Here is a 19,442-nt window from a genome sequence, read left to right as displayed (position 1 = left end):
ACTAATTTCATGCTCCATTAGAGGATGCTCATAGTCCACCTATGGGCCACAGACCAGCATTTGAGAAACGCTGATCTGTAAATTGTGATGATGAGAATAAGAATTGAAAAAGTGAAGGTGGATAAAAGTGAAAACAGCAGCAGGTCCAGGCCTCGTTGGCGCAGTAGGCAGCGCGTCAGTCTCATAATCTGAAGGTCGTGAGTTCGAGCTTCACACGGGGCAGCAGTTTTACTGCAGACAGTTTCATCAGGTGTTCAGATGCTGAGGTTCCTGAGGTTCCAGTGGAGCAGAGCAGCTGCAGGCTGGTAGAGGACGTTTGTCTGTCAGAGAGGTCAACCATCCCACGGACGCTCATCGCTGCAGCGTGTCGAGCAGGACCAGAGGTCCAGACCAGCACAGAGGAGATGGAAGATGCTCGTTTAATAAGAAGGAGTTCTTTAAGGGAGAGATGCCGATGGCGTTCAGGGTAAACCCTGCCCCTCGCTCAATGTCAGCTGGGATCGGCTCCAGCTCCCCCGCGACCCTTAACATATAAGCGATACAGAAAATGGATGGATGCTGAAATTGAGTCAGGGAGACCTGATGATGAGAGGGATCCGACTCCTCTCATGTCACGCGCCACAACAACCCTACAGACTGAGAGTGAAGTAGTGGACAGTCCTGAAAAGCCAACAACGCATACAAGACCAAAACCGAGCAGTTTGCCTCAACGGTAAGATTTCGATAGTTTGTGAAACAAAAAATGACGTGCCTTGTTATGTCTGTCATGCTTCACTAATATTATCAGTTGAGCGTGCCATGATTTGTTAGCAAGCTAAATAAAGTTGTTAGGATAGCCTCGCTTAAATAATAGCTACCTCGCTACCACTCTCTCTCTCTCTCTCTCTCTCTCTCTCTCTCTCTCTCCCAGTTGAAGAGGAGGATTTGGTAAGAGTACAAGTCTTCATAAATCCCATGATTTTGTGCCAAATCTTCCATTAGAATTTACAGTGTAGTAGGAAAATTTGTCCCGAGTCCAGTGATACAGGTGGGAAAGTGGTCAGACTTATAGTTTAGATGTCAGAAGCCTCAGTTTGACAAAAAAGTACATGTCCAGAGATTTCCTTCCCATTGGTTTACTTTGAAAGGTGCAATATGGCACAGCAACTTTCAGGGCTTACAGAATCCAAACATTTTGAGTTATCACAAACTTTTCTCACAACTTTTGTTCAGCACAGAGTCTTAAGTCATGGATTAAAGTTTGAAGGCTATACGTTCATGCCCCAGGACAAGATAGCATTTGTTCGGGGTCCAAAATTGGTGCAAAGTCGAACTTGCGCAAATTGTGGACTTCCTGTTGAATTAGGTCAGGGGTGTCATTGTATGATTTGTAAGTCCTGGTGAGACAAATAATTGAGTTTGGGTTCCATGTCTCTACATGTCTCAGACCTTCAGCATCTCTCCCTTAAAGAACTCCTTCTTATTAAACGAGCATCTTCCATCTCCTCTGTGCTGGTCTGGACCTCTGGTCCTGCTCGACACGCTGCAGCGATGAGCGTCTGTGGGATGGTTGACCTCTCTGACAGACAAACGTCCTCTACCAGCCTGCAGCTGCTCTGCTCCACTGGAACCTCAGGAACCTCAGCATCTGAACACCTGATGAAACTGTCTGCAGTAAAACTGCTGCCCCGTGTGAGGCTCGAACTCACGACCTTCAGATTATGAGACTGACGCGCTGCCTACTGCGCCAACGAGACCTGCTGCTGTTTTCACTTTTATCCACCTTCAGTTTTTCAATTCTTATTCTCATCATCACAATTTACAGATCAGCGTTTCTCAAATGCTGGTCTGTGGCCCATAGGTGGACTATGAGCATCCTCTAATGGAGCATGAAATTAGTCTAAGAGAATCCAGTCTCTCCAGTCCTCTCTTGTTCAAAACAGGAAGGAAGCGGGGATGAGGAGACCTCTCACTGTACTTGAGGGTGTACCGACTCTGGTGACCTTCTAGGTACAAGGAGGAGCTGTTCTCTGTAGAAGTACACAAATAAAACTACTGTGTGAAGTTGGCCAGGAATCAAACCAAGTCTGACTCAACCTGTCTGCAGGCTTCTCTCCAGGTGCTCTCTCAACTTCTTGAACAGGTCGCGTTCAAAGAAAAAGCCTCTTGCCTCCCCGTCGGGGAATTGAACCCCGGTCTCCCACGTGACAGGCGGGGATACTCACCACTATACTAACGAGGAGTTGACCTGAAGCCCCGCCCACTCCTAATTTGACCAAGGGAAAGCCCTGCATCATCAACAGCTTCAATTCTGTCAGCTTGATTTGGTGATCAAAGCAGTCAGAGACAAGAAGATGACAGTTGGAATGACTGAGATCAAAGTCACAGGTTGTCAGGGGCAACATGTCTGCTGGAAAGTGTTGGTCCAACAGCGTGACTGAGCTTCCCCTGGTTTCAGGAGATTCTCCTTGACCAGTTTCTCCAACAAAGAGTGAGCGGAAACTTGGAAGAACTTCATCACACACTGGAGGGCGCTCACGTCCCATCTATGGGTCACAGACCAGTGGTTGAGAAACTCCATCTATTTACATGCCTTTCGTGCCTCATGCAATTGAAATAAAAGGTCATATGTGCTTTGAAAAAAAAGGGGGGGGCCTGAGTGTCAGTGACTGGAAGAGTAAAGGTGAGGGTTGTGTCTTCTTCTAGAAGCACGAGGAGGCAGCAGTGGGGAAGAAGATGGAGGGAAGATGGAGGAACTTGAATCCTCGAAAACAAAGAGGAGCCCAGTGGAGTCTCAGTGCGCTGCTCAGAAATGAACACAGTGTGTCACTCTTGCTGTTGAGGAAAGCCATGAGACACCAGCATCAAGCATTGGTGGTTCAGTGGTAGAATTCTCGCCTGCCACGCGGGAGGCCCGGGTTCGATTCCCGGCTAATGCAAAAAAGCTTTTACAAACATTCAGTACTGCAGAAAAGGACCTCCTCAGACATACAAGGTCAAAGCCCATCTATGGGTCACAGACCAGTGGTTGAGAAACAAAGATCTCAAAGTCACAGCTTGACACTGCTTGATCACATCAACTGCTCCTCCCTGATGACCTTCAGCATCTCTCCCTTAAAGAACTCCTTCTTATTAAACGAGCATCTTCCATCTCCTCTGTGCTGGTCTGGACCTCTGGTCCTGCTCGACACGCTGCAGCGATGAGCGTCTGTGGGATGGTTGACCTCTCTGACAGACAAACGTCCTCTACCAGCCTGCAGCTGCTCTGCTCCACTGGAACCTCAGGAACCTCAGCATCTGAACACCTGATGAAACTGTCTGCAGTAAAACTGCTGCCCTGTGTGAAGCTCGAACTCACGACCTTCAGATTATGAGACTGACGCGCTGCCTACTGCGCCAACGAGGCCTGGACCTGCTGCTGTTTTCACTTTTATCCACCTTCACTTTTTCAAGTCTTATTCTCATCATCACAATTTACAGATCAGCGTTTCTCAAATGCTGGTCTGTGGCCCATAGGTGGACTATGAGCATCCTCTAATGGAGCATGAAATTAGTCTAAGAGAATCCAGTCTCTCCAGTCCTCTCTTGTTCAAAACAGGAAGGAAGCGGGGATGAGGAGACCTCTCACTGTACTTGAGGGTGTACCGACTCTGGTGACCTTCTAGGTACAAGGAGGAGCTGTTCTCTGTAGAAGTACACAAATAAAACTACTGTGTGCAGTTGGCCAGGAATCAAACCAAGTCTGACTCAACCTGTCTGCAGGGTTCTCTCCAGGTGCTCTCTCAACTTCTTGAACAGGTCGCGTTCAAAGAAAAAGCCTCTTGCCTCCCCGTCGGGGAATTGAACCCCGGTCTCCCGCGTGACAGGCGGGGATACTCACCACTATACTAACGAGGAGATGACCTTAAGCCCCGCCCACTCCTAATTTGACCAAGGGAAAGCCCTGGATCATCAACAGCTTCAATTCTGTCAGCTTGACTTGGTGATCAAAGCAGTCAGAGACAAGAAGATGACAGTTGGAATGACTGAGATCAAAGTCACAGGTTGTCAGGGGCAACATGTCTGCTGGAAAGTGTTGGTCCAACAGTGTGACTGAGCTTCCTCTGGTTTCAGGAGATTCTCCTTGACCAGTTTCTCCAACAAAGAGTGAGCGGAAACTTGGAAGAACTTCATCACACACTGGAGGGCGCTCACGTCCCATCTATGGGTCACAGACCAGTGGTTGAGAAACTTCATCTATTTACATGCCTTTCGTGCCTCATGCAATTGAAATAATAGGTCATATGTTCTTTGAAAAAAAAGGGGGGGGGGCCTGAGTGTCAGTGACTGGAAGAGTAAAGGTGAGGGTTGTGTCTTCTTCTAGAAGCACGAGGAGGCAGCAGTGGGGAAGAAGATGGAGGGAAGATGGAGGAACTTGAATCCTCGAAAACAAAGAGGAGCCCAGTGGAGTCTCAGTGCGCTGCTCGGAAATGAACACAGTGTGTCACTCTTGCTTTTGAGGAAAGCCATGAGAAACCAGCATCAAGCATTGGTGGTTCAGTGGTAGAATTCTCGCCTGCCACGCGGGAGGCCCGGGTTCGATTCCCGGCCAATGCAAAGAAGCTTTTACAAACATTCAGTACTGCAGAAAAGGACCTCCTCAGACATACAAGGTCACCAAGGCAAACATCCGGGTTTGGAAGACCACCTGATGTTCAACTTGACACTGCTTGATCACATCAACTGCTCCTCCCTGATGACCTTCAGCGTCTCTCCCTTAAAGATCTCCATCTTATTAAACGAGCATCTTCCATCTCCTCTGTGCTGGTCTGGACCTCTGGTCCTGCTCTACACGCTGCAGTGATGAGCGTCTGTGGGATGGTTGACATGATGATGTCATCATCAGGTCCCCCCTGACTGACAATCAGCATCCATCCATTTTTTATATCACGTATCCGTTCGGGGTTGTGGGGGGACTGCAGCCTACCCCAGATGACATTGGGCGAGAGGCGGGGTTCCCGCTGGACCTGCGACCCTGTGTGTTTTGGCCCTGGGATGCACTGACGACACGTCCAGGGTGAACCCTTCCTCTACAAATTGCAGCAAAGAAAATGTGAACAGAAAAAGTGAAGGTGGATAAAAGTGAAAACAGCAGCAGGTCCAGGCCTCGTTGGCGCAGTAGGCAGCGCGTCAGTCTCATAATCTGAAGGTCGTGAGTTCGAGCCTCACACGGGGCAGCAGTTTTACTGCAGACAGTTTCATCAGGTGTTCAGATGCTGAGGTTCCTGAGGTTCCAGTGGAGCAGAGCAGCTGCAGGCTGGTAGAGGACGTTTGTCTGTCAGAGAGGTCAACCATCCCACAGACGCTCATCGCTGCAGCGTGTCGAGCAGGACCAGAGGTCCAGACCAGCACAGAGGAGATGGAAGATGCTCGTTTAATAAGAAGGAGTTCTTTAAGGGAGAGATGCTGAAGGTCATCAGGGAGGAGCAGTTGATGTTAGCATTGGTTAAAGTTTCCCATTTACAAGGTGGTCTTTCAAAGCCAGATACAGTGTCAGAAATTAGTGAGTGCCACAGGCCGTTTCGCCCCCAATTTATATATCATCACTATATATCCTACATGAGGCTGCCATGCTGGGTTCGATCATAGACCGGTACTTGGTTTAGCCTGTTAAACCACCTGAAATGTGCTCCAAAGCGCCACCTAGGTATCTAAAAATGGTCACCTCGGCCCTCAGGAATGTTGTAGAGACATGGAACCCAAACTCAATTATTCGTCTCACCAGGACTTACAAATCATACAATGACACCCCTGACCTAATTCAACAGGAAGTCCACAATTTGCGCAAGTTCAACTTTGCACCAATTTTGGACCCCGAACAAATGCTATCTTGTCCTGGGGCATGAACGTATAGCCTTCAAACTTTAATCCATGACTTAAGACACTGTGCTGAACAAAAGTTGTGAGAAAAGTTTGTGATAACTCAAAATGTTTGGATTCTGTAAGCCCTGAAAGTTGCTGTGCCATATTGCACCTTTCAAAGTAAACCAATGGGAAGGAAATCTCTGGACATGTACTTTTTTGTCAAACTGAGGCTTCTGACATCTAAACTATAAGTCTGACCACTTTCCCACCTGTATCACTGGACTCGGGACAAATTTTCCGACTACACTGTAAATTCTAATGGAAGATTTGGCACAAAATCATGGGATTTATGAAGACTTGTACTCTTACCAAATCCTCCTCTTCAACTGGGAGAGAGAGAGAGAGAGAGAGAGAGTGGTAGCGAGGTCGCTATTATTTAAGCGAGGCTATCCTAACAACTTTATTTAGCTTGCTAACAAATCATGGCACGCTCAACTGATAATATTAGTGAAGCATGACAGACATAACAAGGCACGTCATTTTTTGTTTCACAAACTATCGAAATCTTACCGTTGAGGCAAACTGCTCGGTTTTGGTCTTGTATGCGTTGTTGGCTTTTCAGGACTGTACACTACTTCACTCTCAGTCTGTAGGGTTGTTGTGGCGCGTGACATGAGAGGAGTCGGATCCCTCTCATCATCAGGTCTCCTTGACTCAATTTCAGCATCCATCCATTTTCTGTATCGCTTATATGTTAAGGGTCGCGGGGGAGCTGGAGCCGATCCCAGCTGACATTGAGTGAGGGGCAGGGTTTAACCTGAACGCCATCGGCGTCTCTCCCTTAAAGAACTCCTTCTTATTAAACGAGCATCTTCCATCTCCTCTGTGCTGGTCTGGACCTCTGGTCCTGCTCGACACGCTGCAGCGATGAGCGTCTGTGGGATGGTTGACCTCTCTGACAGACAAACGTCCTCTACCAGCCTGCAGCTGCTCTGCTCCACTGGAACCTCAGGAACCTCAGGATCTGAACACCTGATGAAACTGTCTGCAGTAAAACTGCTGCCCCGTGTGAGGCTCGAACTCACGACCTTCAGATTATGAGACTGACGCGCTGCCTACTGCGCCAATGAGGCCTGGACCTGCTGCTGTTTTCACTTTTATCCACCTTCACTTTTTCTGTTCACATTTTCTTTGCTGCAATTTGAAGAGGAGGGGTTCACCCTGGACGTGTCGTCAGTGCATCCCAGGGCCAAAACACACAGGGTCCCAGGTCCAGCGGGAACCCCGCCTCTCGCCCAATGTCATCTGGGGTAGGCTGCAGTCCCCCCACAACCCTGAACGGATACGTGATATAAAAAATGGATGGATGCTGATTGTCAGTCAGGGGGGACCTGATGATGACATCATAATGTCAACCATCCCACAGACGCTCATCACTGCAGCGTGTAGAGCAGGACCAGAGGTCCAGACCAGCACAGAGGAGATGGAAGATGCTCGTTTAATAAGATGGAGTTCTTTAAGGTAGAGATGCTGAAGGTCATCAGGGAGGAGCAGTTGATGTGATCAAGCAGTGTCAAGTTGAACATCAGGTGGTCTTCCAAACGCGGATGTTTGCCTTGGTGACCTTGTATGTCTGAGGAGGTCCTTTTCTGCAGTACTGAATGTTTGTAAAAGCTTCTCTGCATTGGCCGGGAATCGAACCCAGGCCTCCCGCGTGGCAGGCAAGAATTCTACCACTGAACCACCAATGCTTGATGCTGGTTTCTCATGGCTTTCCTCAAAAGCAAGAGTGACACACTGTGTTCATTTCCGAGCAGCGCACTGAGACTCCACTGGGCTCCTCTTTGTTTTCCAGGATTCAAGTTCCTCCATCTTCCCTCCATCTTCTTCCCCACTGCTGCCTCCTCGTGCTTCTAGAAGAAGACACAACCCTCACCTTTACTCTTCCAGTCACTGACACTCAGGCCCCCCCCCTTTTTTTTCAAAGCACATATGACCTATTATTTCAATTGCATGAGGCACGAAAGGCATGTAAATAGATGAAGTTTCTCAACCACTGGTCTGTGACCCATAGATGGGACGTGAGCGCCCTCCAGTGTGTGATGAAGTTCTTCCAAGTTTCGGCTCACTCTTTGTTGGAGAAACTGGTCAAGGAGAATCTCCTGAAACCAGGGGAAGCTCAGTCACGCTGTTGGACCAACACTTTCCAGCAGACATGTTGCCCCTGACAACCAGTGACTTTGATCTCAGTCATTCCAACTGTCATCTTCTTGTCTCTGACTGCTTTGATCACCAAGTCAAGCTGACAGAATTGAAGCTGTTGATGATCCAGGGCTTTCCCTTGGTCAAATTAGGAGTGGGCGGGGCTTAAGGTCATCTCCTCGTTAGTATAGTGGTGAGTATCCCCGCCTGTCACGCGGGAGACCGGGGTTCAATTCCCCGACGGGGAGGCAAGAGGCTTTTTCTTTGAACGCGACCTGTTCAAGAAGTTGAGAGAGCACCTGGAGAGAACCCTGCAGACAGGTTGAGTCAGACTTGGTTTGATTCCTGGCCAACTTCACACAGTAGTTTTATTTGTGTACTTCTACAGAGAACAGCTCCTCCTTGTACCTAGAAGGTCACCAGAGTCGGTACACCCTCAAGTACAGTGAGAGGTCTCCTCATCCCCGCTTCCTTCCTGTTTTGAACAAGAGAGGACTGGAGAGACTGGATTCTCTTAGACTAATTTCATGCTCCATTAGAGGATGCTCATAGTCCACCTATGGGCCACAGACCAGCATTTGAGAAACGCTGATCTGTAAATTGTGATGATGAGAATAAGAATTGAAAAACTGAAGGTGGATAAAAGTGAAAACAGCAGCAAGTCCAGGCCTCGTTGGCGCAGTAGGCAGCGCGTCAGTCTCATAATCTGAAGGTCGTGAGTTCGAGCCTCACACGGGGCAGCAGTTTTACTGCAGACAGTTTCATCAGGTGTTCAGATGCTGAGGTTCCTGAGGTTCCAGTGGAGCAGAGCAGCTGCAGGCTGGTAGAGGACGTTTGTCTGTCAGAGAGGTCAACCATCCCACGGACGCTCATCGCTGCAGCGTGTCGAGCAGGACCAGAGGTCCAGACCAGCACAGAGGAGATGGAAGATGCTCGTTTCATAAGAAGGAGTTCTTTAAGGGAGAGATGCTGATGGCGTTCAGGGTGAACCCTGCCCCTCGCTCAATGTCAGCTGGGATCGGCTCCAGCTCCCCCGCGACCCTTAACATATAAGCGATACAGAAAATGGATGGATGCTGAAATTGAGTCAGGGAGACCTGATGATGAGAGGGATCCGACTCCTCTCATGTCACGCGCCACAACAACCCTACAGACTGAGAGTGAAGTAGTGTACAGTCCTGAAAAGCCAACAACGCATACAAGACCAAAACCGAGCAGTTTGCCTCAACGGTAAGATTTCGATAGTTTGTGAAACAAAAAATGACGTGCCTTGTTATGTCTGTCATGCTTCACTAATATTATCAGTTGAGCGTGCCATGATTTGTTAGCAAGCTAAATAAAGTTGTTAGGATAGCCTCGCTTAAATAATAGCGACCTCGCTACCACTCTCTCTCTCTCTCTCTCTCTCTCCCAGTTGAAGAGGAGGATTTGGTAAGAGTACAAGTCTTCATAAATCCCATGATTTTGTGCCAAATCTTCCATTAGAATTTACAGTGTAGTCGGAAAATTTGTCCCGAGTCCAGTGATACAGGTGGGAAAGTGGTCAGACTTATAGTTTAGATGTCAGAAGCCTCAGTTTGACAAAAAAGTACATGTCCAGAGATTTCCTTCCCATTGGTTTACTTTGAAAGGTGCAATATGGCACAGCAACTTTCAGGGCTTACAGAATCCAAACATTTTGAGTTATCACAAACTTTTCTCACAACTTTTGTTCAGCACAGTGTCTTAAGTCATGGATTAAAGTTTGAAGGCTATACGTTCATGCCCCAGGACAAGATAGCATTTGTTCGGGGTCCAAAATTGGTGCAAAGTCGAACTTGCGCAAATTGTGGACTTCCTGTTGAATTAGGTCAGGGGTGTCATTGTATGATTTGTAAGTCCTGGTGAGACGAATAATTGAGTTTGGGTTCCATGTCTCTACATGTCTCAGACCTTCAGCATCTCTCCCTTAAAGAACTCCTTCTTATTAAACGAGCATCTTCCATTTCCTCTGTGCTGGTCTGGACCTCTGGTCCTGCTCGACACGCTGCAGCGATGAGCGTCCGTGGGATGGTTGACCTCTCTGACAGACAAACGTCCTCTACCAGCCTGCAGCTGCTCTGCTCCACTGGAACCTCAGGAACCTCAGCATCTGAACACCTGATGAAACTGTCTGCAGTAAAACTGCTGCCCCGTGTGAGGCTCGAACTCACGACCTTCAGATTATGAGACTGACGCGCTGCCTACTGCGCCAACGAGGCCTGGACCTGCTGCTGTTTTCACTTTTATCCACCTTCAGTTTTTCAATTCTTATTCTCATCATCACAATTTACAGATCAGCGTTTCTCAAATGCTGGTCTGTGGCCCATAGGTGGACTATGAGCATCCTCTAATGGAGCATGGAATTAGTCTAAGAGAATCCAGTCTCTCCAGTCCTCTCTTGTTCAAAACAGGAAGGAAGCGGGGATGAGGAGACCTCTCACTGTACTTGAGGGTGTACCGACTCTGGTGACCTTCTAGGTACAAGGAGGAGCTGTTCTCTGTAGAAGTACACAAATAAAACTACTGTGTGAAGTTGGCCAGGAATCAAACCAAGTCTGACTCAACCTGTCTGCAGGGTTCTCTCCAGGTGCTCTCTCAACTTCTCGAACAGGTCGCGTTCAAAGAAAAAGCCTCTTGCCTCCCCGTCGGGGAATTGAACCCCGGTCTCCCGCATGACAGGCGGGGATACTCACCACTATACTAACGAGGAGTTGACCTTAAGCCCCGCCCACTCCTAATTTGACCAAGGGAAAGCCCTGCATCATAAACAGCTTCAATTCTGTCAGCTTGATTTGGTGATCAAAGCAGTCAGAGACAAGAAGATGACAGTTGGAATGACTGAGATCAAAGTCACAGGTTGTCAGGGGCAACATGTCTGCTGGAAAGTGTTGGTCCAACAGCGTGACTGAGCTTCCCCTGGTTTCAGGAGATTCTCCTTGACCAGTTTCTCCAACAAAGAGTGAGCCGAAACTTGGAAGAACTTCATCACACACTGGAGGGCGCTCACGTCCCATCTATGGGTCACAGACCAGTGGTTGAGAAACTCCATCTATTTACATGCCTTTCGTGCCTCATGCAATTGAAATAATAGGTCATATGTGCTTTGAAAAAAAAGGGGGGGGGCCTGAGTGTCAGTGACTGGAAGAGTAAAGGTGAGGGTTGTGTCTTCTTCTAGAAGCACGAGGAGGCAGCAGTGGGGAAGAAGATGGAGGGAAGATGGAGGAACTTGAATCCTCGAAAACAAAGAGGAGCCCAGTGGAGTCTCAGTGCGCTGCTCAGAAATGAACACAGTGTGTCACTCTTGCTTTTGAGGAAAGCCATGAGACACCAGCATCAAGCATTGGTGGTTCAGTGGTAGAATTCTCGCCTGCCACGCGGGAGGCCCGGGTTCGATTCCCGGCCAATGCAAAAAAGCTTTTACAAACATTCAGTACTGCAGAAAAGGACCTCCTCAGACATACAAGGTCAAAGCCCATCTATGGGTCACAGACCAGTGGTTGAGAAACAAAGATCTCAAAGTCACAGCTTGACACTGCTTGATCACATCAACTGCTCCTCCCTGATGACCTTCAGCATCTCTACCTTAAAGAACTCCATCTTATCAAACGAGCATCTTCCATCTCCTCTGTGCTGGTCTGGACCTCTGGTCCTGCTCGACACGCTGCAGCGATGAGCGTCCGTGGGATGGTTGACCTCTCTGACAGACAAACGTCCTCTACCAGCCTGCAGCTGCTCTGCTCCACTGGAACCTCAGGAACCTCAGCATCTGAACACCTGATGAAACTGTCTGCAGTAAAACTGCTGCCCCGTGTGAGGCTCGAACTCACGACCTTCAGATTATGAGACTGACGCGCTGCCTACTGCGCCAACGAGGCCTGGACCTGCTGCTGTTTTCACTTTTATCCACCTTCACTTTTTCAAGTCTTATTCTCATCATCACAATTTACAGATCAGCGTTTCTCAAATGCTGGTCTGTGGCCCATAGGTGGACTATGAGCATCCTCTAATGGAGCATGGAATTAGTCTAAGAGAATCCAGTCTCTCCAGTCCTCTCTTGTTCAAAACAGGAAGGAAGCGGGGATGAGGAGACCTCTCACTGTACTTGAGGGTGTACCGACTCTGGTGACCTTCTAGGTACAAGGAGGAGCTGTTCTCTGTAGAAGTACACAAATAAAACTACTGTGTGAAGTTGGCCAGGAATCAAACCAAGTCTGACTCAACCTGTCTGCAGGGTTCTCTCCAGGTGCTCTCTCAACTTCTCGAACAGGTCGCGTTCAAAGAAAAAGACTCTTGCCTCCCCGTCGGGGAATTGAACCCCGGTCTCCCGCGTGACAGGCGGGGATACTCACCACTATACTAACGAGGAGTTGACCTTAAGCCCCGCCCACTCCTAATTTGACCAAGGGAAAGCCCTGCATCATAAACAGCTTCAATTCTGTCAGCTTGACTTGGTGATCAAAGCAGTCAGAGACAAGAAGATGACAGTTGGAATGACTGAGATCAAAGTCACAGGTTGTCAGGGGCAACATGTCTGCTGGAAAGTGTTGGTCCAACAGTGTGACTGAGCTTCCTCTGGTTTCAGGAGATTCTCCTTGACCAGTTTCTCCAAAAAAGAGTGAGCGGAAACTTGGAAGAACTTCATCACACACTGGAGGGCGCTCACGTCCCATCTATGGGTCACAGACCAGTGGTTGAGAAACTTCATCTATTTACATGCCTTTCGTGCCTCATGCAATTGAAATAATAGGTCATATGTTCTTTGAAAAAAAAGGGGGGGGGGCCTGAGTGTCAGTGACTGGAAGAGTAAAGGTGAGGGTTGTGTCTTCTTCTAGAAGCACGAGGAGGCAGCAGTGGGGAAGAAGATGGAGGGAAGATGGAGGAACTTGAATCCTGGAAAACAAAGAGGAGCCCAGTGGAGTCTCAGTGCGCTGCTCGGAAATGAACACAGTGTGTCACTCTTGCTTTTGAGGAAAGCCATGAGAAACCAGCATCAAGCATTGGTGGTTCAGTGGTAGAATTCTCGCCTGCCACGCGGGAGGCCCGGGTTCGATTCCCGGCCAATGCAAAGAAGCTTTTACAAACATTCAGTACTGCAGAAAAGGACCTCCTCAGACGTACAAGGTCACCAAGGCAAACATCCGGGTTTGGAAGACCACCTGATGTTCAACTTGACACTGCTTGATCACATCAACTGCTCCTCCCTGATGACCTTCAGCATCTCTCCCTTAAAGATCTCCATCTTATTAAACGAGCATCTTCCATCTCCTCTGTGCTGGTCTGGACCTCTGGTCCTGCTCTACACGCTGCAGTGATGAGCGTCTGTGGGATGGTTGACATGATGATGTCATCATCAGGTCCCCCCTGACTGACAATCAGCATCCATCCATTTTTTATATCACGTATCCGTTCGGGGTTGTGGGGGGACTGCAGCCTACCCCAGATGACATTGGGCGAGAGGCGGGGTTCCCGCTGGACCTGCGACCCTGTGTGTTTTGGCCCTGGGATGCACTGACGACACGTCCAGGGTGAACCCTTCCTCTACAAATTGCAGCAAAGAAAATGTGAACAGAAAAAGTGAAGGTGGATAAAAGTGAAAACAGCAGCAGGTCCAGGCCTCGTTGGCGCAGTAGGCAGCGCGTCAGTCTCATAATCTGAAGGTCGTGAGTTCGAGCCTCACACGGGGCAGCAGTTTTACTGCAGACAGTTTCATCAGGTGTTCAGATGCTGAGGTTCCTGAGGTTCCAGTGGAGCAGAGCAGCTGCAGGCTGGTAGAGGACGTTTGTCTGTCAGAGAGGTCAACCATCCCACAGACGCTCATCGCTGCAGCGTGTCGAGCAGGACCAGAGGTCCAGACCAGCACAGAGGAGATGGAAGATGCTCGTTTAATAAGATGGAGTTCTTTAAGGGAGAGATGCTGAAGGTCATCAGGGAGGAGCAGTTGATGTTAGCATTGGTTAAAGTTTCCCATTTACAAGGTGGTCTTTCAAAGCCAGATACAGTGTCAGAAATTAGTGAGTGCCACAGGCCGTTTCGCCCCCAATTTATATATCATCACTATATATCCTACATGAGGCTGCCATGCTGCGTTCGATCATAGACCGGTACTTGGTTTAGCCTGTTAAACCACCTGAAATGTGCTCCAAAGCGCCACCTAGGTATCTAAAAATGGTCACCTCGGCCCTCAGGAATGTTGTAGAGACATGGAACCCAAACTCAATTATTCGTCTCACCAGGACTTACAAATCATACAATGACACCCCTGACCTAATTCAACAGGAAGTCCACAATTTGCGCAAGTTCAACTTTGCACCAATTTTGGACCCCGAACAAATGCTATCTTGTCCTGGGGCATGAACGTATAGCCTTCAAACTTTAATCCATGACTTAAGACACTGTGCTGAACAAAAGTTGTGAGAAAAGTTTGTGATAACTCAAAATGTTTGGATTCTGTAAGCCCTGAAAGTTGCTGTGCCATATTGCACCTTTCAAAGTAAACCAATGGGAAGGAAATCTCTGGACATGTACTTTTTTGTCAAACTGAGGCTTCTGACATCTAAACTATAAGTCTGACCACTTTCCCACCTGTATCACTGGACTCGGGACAAATTTTCCGACTACACTGTAAATTCTAATGGAAGATTTGGCACAAAATCATGGGATTTATGAAGACTTGTACTCTTACCAAATCCTCCTCTTCAACTGGGAGAGAGAGAGAGAGAGAGAGAGAGTGGTAGCGAGGTCGCTATTATTTAAGCGAGGCTATCCTAACAACTTTATTTAGCTTGCTAACAAATCATGGCACGCTCAACTGATAATATTAGTGAAGCATGACAGACATAACAAGGCACGTCATTTTTTGTTTCACAAACTATTGAAATCTTACCGTTGAGGCAAACTGCTCGGTTTTGGTCTTGTATGCGTTGTTGGCTTTTCAGGACTGTCCACTACTTCACTCTCAGTCTGTAGGGTTGTTGTGGCGCGTGACATGAGAGGAGTCGGATCCCTCTCATCATCAGGTCTCCCTGACTCAATTTCAGCATCCATCCATTTTCTGTATCGCTTATATGTTAAGGGTCGCGGGGGAGCTGGAGCCGATCCCAGCTGACATTGAGTGAGGGGCAGGGTTTACCCTGAACGCCATCGGCGTCTCTCCCTGAAAGAACTCCTTCTTATTAAACGAGCATCTTCCATCTCCTCTGTGCTGGTCTGGACCTCTGGTCCTGCTCGACACGCTGCAGCGATGAGCGTCCGTGGGATGGTTGACCTCTCTGACAGACAAACGTCCTCTACCAGCCTGCAGCTGCTCTGCTCCACTGGAACCTCAGCATCTGAACACCTGATGAAACTGTCTGCAGTAAAACTGCTGCCCCGTGTGAGGCTCGAACTCACGACCTTCAGATTATGAGACTGACGCGCTGCCTACTGCGCCAACGAGGCCTGGACCTGCTGCTGTTTTCACTTTTATCCAGCTTCACTTTTTCAAGTCTTATTCTCATCATCACAATTTACAGATCAGCGTTTCTCAAATGCTGGTCTGTGGCCCATAGGTGGACTATGAGCATCCTCTAATGGAGCATGGAATTAGTCTAAGAGAATCCAGTCTCTCCAGTCCTCTCTTGTTCAAAACAGGAAGGAAGCGGGGATGAGGAGACCTCTCACTGTACTTGAGGGTGTACCGACTCTGGTGACCTTCTCGGTACAAGGAGGAGCTGTTCTCTGTAGAAGTACACAAATAAAACTACTGTGTGAAGTTGGCCAGGAATCAAACCAAGTCTGACTCAACCTGTCTGCAGGCTTCTCTCCAGGTGCTCTCTCAACTTCTTGAACAGGTCGCGTTCAAAGAAAAAGCCTCTTGCCTCCCCGTCGGGGAATTGAACCCCGGTCTCCCGCGTGACAGGCGGGGATACTCACCACTATACTAACGAGGAGATGACCTTAAGCCCCGCCCACTCCTAATTTGACCAAGGGAAAGCCCTGGATCATCAACAGCTTCAATTCTGTCAGCTTGATTTGGTGATCAAAGCAGTCAGAGACAAGAAGATGACAGCTGGAATGACTGAGATCAAAGTCACAGGTTGTCAGGGGCAACATGTCTGCTGGAAAGTGTTGGTCCAACAGCGTGACTGAGCTTCCTCTGGTTTCAGGAGATTCTCCTTGACCAGTTTCTCCAACAAAGAGTGAGCGGAAACTTGGAAGAACTTCATCACACACTGGAGGGCGCTCACGTCCCATCTATGGGTCACAGACCAGTGGTTGAGAAACTCCATCTATTTACATGCCTTTCGTGCCTCATGCAATTGAAATAATAGGTCATATGTTCTTTGAAAAAAAAGGGGGGGGGGCCTGAGTGTCAGTGACTGGAAGAGTAAAGGTGAGGGTTGTGTCTTCTTCTAGAAGCACGAGGAGGCAGCAGTGGGGAAGAAGATGGAGGGAAGATGGAGGAACTTGAATCCTTGAAAACAAAGAGGAGCCCAGTGGAGTCTCAGTGCGCTGCTCGGAAATGAACACAGTGTGTCACTCTTGCTGTTGAGGAAAGCCATGAGACACCAGCATCAAGCATTGGTGGTTCAGTGGTAGAATTCTCGCCTGCCACGCGGGAGGCCCGGGTTCGATTCCCGGCCAATGCAAAGAAGCTTTTACAAACATTCAGTACTGCAGAAAAGGACCTCCTCAGACATACAAGGTCACCAAGGCAAACATCCGGGTTTGGAAGACCACCTGATGTTCAACTTGACACTGCTTGATCACATCAACTGCTCCTCCCTGATGACCTTCAGCATCTCTACCTTAAAGAACTCCATCTTATTAAACGAGCATCTTCCATCTCCTCTGTGCTGGTCTGGACCTCTGGTCCTGCTCGACACGCTGCAGTGATGAGCGTCTGTGGGATGGTTGACATGATGATGTCATCATCAGGTCCCCCCTGACTGACAATCAGCATCCATCCATTTTTTATATCACGTATCCGTTCAGGGTTGTGGGGGGACTGCAGCCTACCCCAGATGACATTGGGCGAGAGGCGGGGTTCCCGCTGGACCTGCGACCCTGTGTGTTTTGGCCCTGGGATGCACTGACGACACGTCCAGGGTGAACCCCTCCTCTACAAATTGCAGCAAAGAAAATGTGAACAGAAAAAGTGAAGGTGGATAAAAGTGAAAACAGCAGCAGGTCCAGGCCTCGTTGGCGCAGTAGGCAGCGCGTCAGTCTCATAATCTGAAGGTCGTGAGTTCGAGCCTCACACGGGGCAGCAGTTTTACTGCAGACAGTTTCATCAGGTGTTCAGATCCTGAGGTTCCTGAGGTTCCAGTGGAGCAGAGCAGCTGCAGGCTGGTAGAGGACGTTTGTCTGTCAGAGAGGTCAACCATCCCACAGACGCTCATCGCTGCAGCGTGTCGAGCAGGACCAGAGGTCCAGACCAGCACAGAGGAGATGGAAGATGCTGGTTTAATAAGACGGAGTTCTTTAAGGTAGAGATGCTGAAGGTCATCATGGAGGAGCAGTTGATGTGATCAAGCAGTGTCAAGCTGTGACTTTGAGATCTTTGTTTCTCAACCACTGGTCTGTGACCCATAGATGGGACGTGAGCGCCCTCCAGTGTGTGATGAAGTTCTTCCAAGTTTCCGCTCACTCTTTTTTGGAGAAACTGGTCAAGGAGAATCTCCTGAAACCAGGGGAAGCTCAGTCACCCTGTTGGACCAACACTTTCCTGATGAAACTGTCTGCAGTAAAACTGCTGCCCCGTGTGAGGCTCGAACTCACGACCTTCAGATTATGAGACTGACGCGCTGCCTACTGCGCCAACGAGGCCTGGACCTGCTGCTGTTTTCACTTTTATCCACCTTCTGTTTTTTCAGTTCTTATTTTCATTGCTGCAGTTTACAGATCAGCGTTTCTCAAATACTGGTCTGTGGCCCATAGGTGGGCCATGAGCATCCTCTAGTGGACCATGAAATTAGTCAAAGAGAATCCCTCAAAACAGAGTCAGCCCAGTAACCTGATGGACAAACTCTTTCCAGCTGACGGGTGTCCGCCCTGACAACCTCTGTTCTTCATCCCAGTCATTCTGACTGTCACCTCTGACCCCTGACTGCTTTGATCACCACATCCATGCATACATTGAAAACCAGAGACATACATAAACACATGCTTGTTCAAAACAGGAGGGAAAACCAGGAGACCTCTCACTGTACTTGAGGGTGTACCGACTCTGGTGACCTTCTCGGTACAAGGAGGAGCTGTTCTCTGTAGAAGTACACAAATAAAACTACTGTGTGAAGTTGGCCAGGAATCAAACCAAGTCTGACTCAACCTGTCTGCAGGCTTCTCTCCAGGTGCTCTCTCAACTTCTTGAACAGGTCGCGTTCAAAGAAAAAGCCTCTTGCCTCCCCGTCGGGGAATTGAACCCCGGTCTCCCGCGTGACAGGCGGGGATACTCACCACTATACTAACGAGGAGATGACCTTAAGCCCCGCCCACTCCTAATTTGACCAAGGGAAAGCCCTGGATCATCAACAGCTTCAATTCTGTCAGCTTGATTTGGTGATCAAAGCAGTCAGAGACAAGAAGATGACAGCTGGAATGACTGAGATCAAAGTCACAGGTTGTCAGGGGCAACATGTCTGCTGGAAAGTGTTGGTCCAACAGCGTGACTGAGCTTCCTCTGGTTTCAGGAGATTCTCCTTGACCAGTTTCTCCAACAAAGAGTGAGCGGAAACTTGGAAGAACTTCATCACACACTGGAGGGCGCTCACGTCCCATCTATGGGTCACAGACCAGTGGTTGAGAAACTCCATCTATTTACATGCCTTTCGTGCCTCATGCAATTGAAATAATAGGTCATATGTTCTTTGAAAAAAAAAGGGGGGGGGGCCTGAGTGTCAGTGACTGGAAGAGTAAAGGTGAGGGTTGTGTCTTCTTCTAGAAGCACGAGGAGGCAGCAGTGGGGAAGAAGATGGAGGGAAGATGGAGGAACTTGAATCCTTGAAAACAAAGAGGAGCCCAGTGGAGTCTCAGTGCGCTGCTCGGAAATGAACACAGTGTGTCACTCTTGCTGTTGAGGAAAGCCACAAATTGTCAGCATCAAGCATTGGTGGTTCAGTGGTAGAATTCTCGCCTGCCACGCGGGAGGCCCGGGTTCGATTCCCGGCCAATGCAGAGAAGCTTTTACAAACATTCCACACAATGGAAAGTTACCTCCTCAGACACGGATGGATGCAAAGGGTCAGTCAGGGATCTCATCATCTGCTCCTCCCTGATTCATTTTTAGCATACATCCATTCATTTTCCGTTTCTTATCCGTTAAGGGTCGTGGGCGGGGGTGGAACCCATCCCAGCTGGCATTGAGCGAGGGGTGGGGATCACGAACACACTCAGCTTGACGGAACTGCCTGACACAG

At 48.7% G+C, this 19,442-nt stretch overlaps 26 non-coding genes across 26 annotated transcripts; 12 read left to right on the top strand and 14 right to left on the bottom strand.

The window, feature by feature from the left end:
- The first annotated feature begins 149 nt into the window (after positions 1–149).
- trnam-cau (transfer RNA methionine (anticodon CAU)) lies at positions 150–222 on the top strand. Its single transcript has one exon. It is a non-coding gene; the product is annotated as a tRNA-Met (tRNA).
- Positions 223–1,663: 1,441 nt separating this feature from the next.
- trnam-cau (transfer RNA methionine (anticodon CAU)) lies at positions 1,664–1,736 on the bottom strand. The gene has a single exon. It is a non-coding gene; the product is annotated as a tRNA-Met (tRNA).
- A 413-nt stretch (positions 1,737–2,149) lies between these two features.
- On the bottom strand, positions 2,150–2,221 carry trnad-guc (transfer RNA aspartic acid (anticodon GUC)). The gene has a single exon. It is a non-coding gene; the product is annotated as a tRNA-Asp (tRNA).
- Positions 2,222–2,847: 626 nt separating this feature from the next.
- trnag-gcc (transfer RNA glycine (anticodon GCC)) lies at positions 2,848–2,918 on the top strand. The gene has a single exon. It is a non-coding gene; the product is annotated as a tRNA-Gly (tRNA).
- A 394-nt stretch (positions 2,919–3,312) lies between these two features.
- trnam-cau (transfer RNA methionine (anticodon CAU)) lies at positions 3,313–3,385 on the bottom strand. Its single transcript has one exon. It is a non-coding gene; the product is annotated as a tRNA-Met (tRNA).
- Positions 3,386–3,804: 419 nt separating this feature from the next.
- On the bottom strand, positions 3,805–3,876 carry trnad-guc (transfer RNA aspartic acid (anticodon GUC)). The gene has a single exon. It is a non-coding gene; the product is annotated as a tRNA-Asp (tRNA).
- Positions 3,877–4,504: 628 nt separating this feature from the next.
- trnag-gcc (transfer RNA glycine (anticodon GCC)) lies at positions 4,505–4,575 on the top strand. The gene has a single exon. It is a non-coding gene; the product is annotated as a tRNA-Gly (tRNA).
- A 547-nt stretch (positions 4,576–5,122) lies between these two features.
- Positions 5,123–5,195, top strand: trnam-cau (transfer RNA methionine (anticodon CAU)). The gene has a single exon. It is a non-coding gene; the product is annotated as a tRNA-Met (tRNA).
- A 1,688-nt stretch (positions 5,196–6,883) lies between these two features.
- Positions 6,884–6,956, bottom strand: trnam-cau (transfer RNA methionine (anticodon CAU)). The gene has a single exon. It is a non-coding gene; the product is annotated as a tRNA-Met (tRNA).
- Positions 6,957–7,503: 547 nt separating this feature from the next.
- trnag-gcc (transfer RNA glycine (anticodon GCC)) lies at positions 7,504–7,574 on the bottom strand. Its single transcript has one exon. It is a non-coding gene; the product is annotated as a tRNA-Gly (tRNA).
- A 627-nt stretch (positions 7,575–8,201) lies between these two features.
- Positions 8,202–8,273, top strand: trnad-guc (transfer RNA aspartic acid (anticodon GUC)). Its single transcript has one exon. It is a non-coding gene; the product is annotated as a tRNA-Asp (tRNA).
- A 419-nt stretch (positions 8,274–8,692) lies between these two features.
- On the top strand, positions 8,693–8,765 carry trnam-cau (transfer RNA methionine (anticodon CAU)). Its single transcript has one exon. It is a non-coding gene; the product is annotated as a tRNA-Met (tRNA).
- A 1,427-nt stretch (positions 8,766–10,192) lies between these two features.
- On the bottom strand, positions 10,193–10,265 carry trnam-cau (transfer RNA methionine (anticodon CAU)). The gene has a single exon. It is a non-coding gene; the product is annotated as a tRNA-Met (tRNA).
- A 419-nt stretch (positions 10,266–10,684) lies between these two features.
- trnad-guc (transfer RNA aspartic acid (anticodon GUC)) lies at positions 10,685–10,756 on the bottom strand. Its single transcript has one exon. It is a non-coding gene; the product is annotated as a tRNA-Asp (tRNA).
- Positions 10,757–11,383: 627 nt separating this feature from the next.
- trnag-gcc (transfer RNA glycine (anticodon GCC)) lies at positions 11,384–11,454 on the top strand. Its single transcript has one exon. It is a non-coding gene; the product is annotated as a tRNA-Gly (tRNA).
- A 394-nt stretch (positions 11,455–11,848) lies between these two features.
- On the bottom strand, positions 11,849–11,921 carry trnam-cau (transfer RNA methionine (anticodon CAU)). The gene has a single exon. It is a non-coding gene; the product is annotated as a tRNA-Met (tRNA).
- Positions 11,922–12,340: 419 nt separating this feature from the next.
- On the bottom strand, positions 12,341–12,412 carry trnad-guc (transfer RNA aspartic acid (anticodon GUC)). Its single transcript has one exon. It is a non-coding gene; the product is annotated as a tRNA-Asp (tRNA).
- A 628-nt stretch (positions 12,413–13,040) lies between these two features.
- trnag-gcc (transfer RNA glycine (anticodon GCC)) lies at positions 13,041–13,111 on the top strand. Its single transcript has one exon. It is a non-coding gene; the product is annotated as a tRNA-Gly (tRNA).
- A 547-nt stretch (positions 13,112–13,658) lies between these two features.
- trnam-cau (transfer RNA methionine (anticodon CAU)) lies at positions 13,659–13,731 on the top strand. Its single transcript has one exon. It is a non-coding gene; the product is annotated as a tRNA-Met (tRNA).
- Positions 13,732–15,410: 1,679 nt separating this feature from the next.
- On the bottom strand, positions 15,411–15,483 carry trnam-cau (transfer RNA methionine (anticodon CAU)). The gene has a single exon. It is a non-coding gene; the product is annotated as a tRNA-Met (tRNA).
- A 419-nt stretch (positions 15,484–15,902) lies between these two features.
- Positions 15,903–15,974, bottom strand: trnad-guc (transfer RNA aspartic acid (anticodon GUC)). Its single transcript has one exon. It is a non-coding gene; the product is annotated as a tRNA-Asp (tRNA).
- A 628-nt stretch (positions 15,975–16,602) lies between these two features.
- On the top strand, positions 16,603–16,673 carry trnag-gcc (transfer RNA glycine (anticodon GCC)). The gene has a single exon. It is a non-coding gene; the product is annotated as a tRNA-Gly (tRNA).
- Positions 16,674–17,220: 547 nt separating this feature from the next.
- Positions 17,221–17,293, top strand: trnam-cau (transfer RNA methionine (anticodon CAU)). Its single transcript has one exon. It is a non-coding gene; the product is annotated as a tRNA-Met (tRNA).
- A 487-nt stretch (positions 17,294–17,780) lies between these two features.
- On the bottom strand, positions 17,781–17,853 carry trnam-cau (transfer RNA methionine (anticodon CAU)). The gene has a single exon. It is a non-coding gene; the product is annotated as a tRNA-Met (tRNA).
- A 575-nt stretch (positions 17,854–18,428) lies between these two features.
- Positions 18,429–18,500, bottom strand: trnad-guc (transfer RNA aspartic acid (anticodon GUC)). The gene has a single exon. It is a non-coding gene; the product is annotated as a tRNA-Asp (tRNA).
- Positions 18,501–19,129: 629 nt separating this feature from the next.
- trnag-gcc (transfer RNA glycine (anticodon GCC)) lies at positions 19,130–19,200 on the top strand. The gene has a single exon. It is a non-coding gene; the product is annotated as a tRNA-Gly (tRNA).
- Positions 19,201–19,442: the final 242 nt, after the last annotated feature.

Source organism: Aulostomus chinensis, chromosome 1, assembly GCF_037954235.1.
Source record: "Aulostomus chinensis isolate RoL2024-O1b breed Wild chromosome 1, RoL_Achi_v1.0, whole genome shotgun sequence".
Lineage (NCBI taxonomy): Eukaryota > Metazoa > Chordata > Actinopteri > Syngnathiformes > Aulostomidae > Aulostomus > Aulostomus chinensis.
The sequence above is the reverse complement of the archived record's forward strand: the minus strand, read 5'-3'. Positions and strand labels throughout refer to the sequence as shown.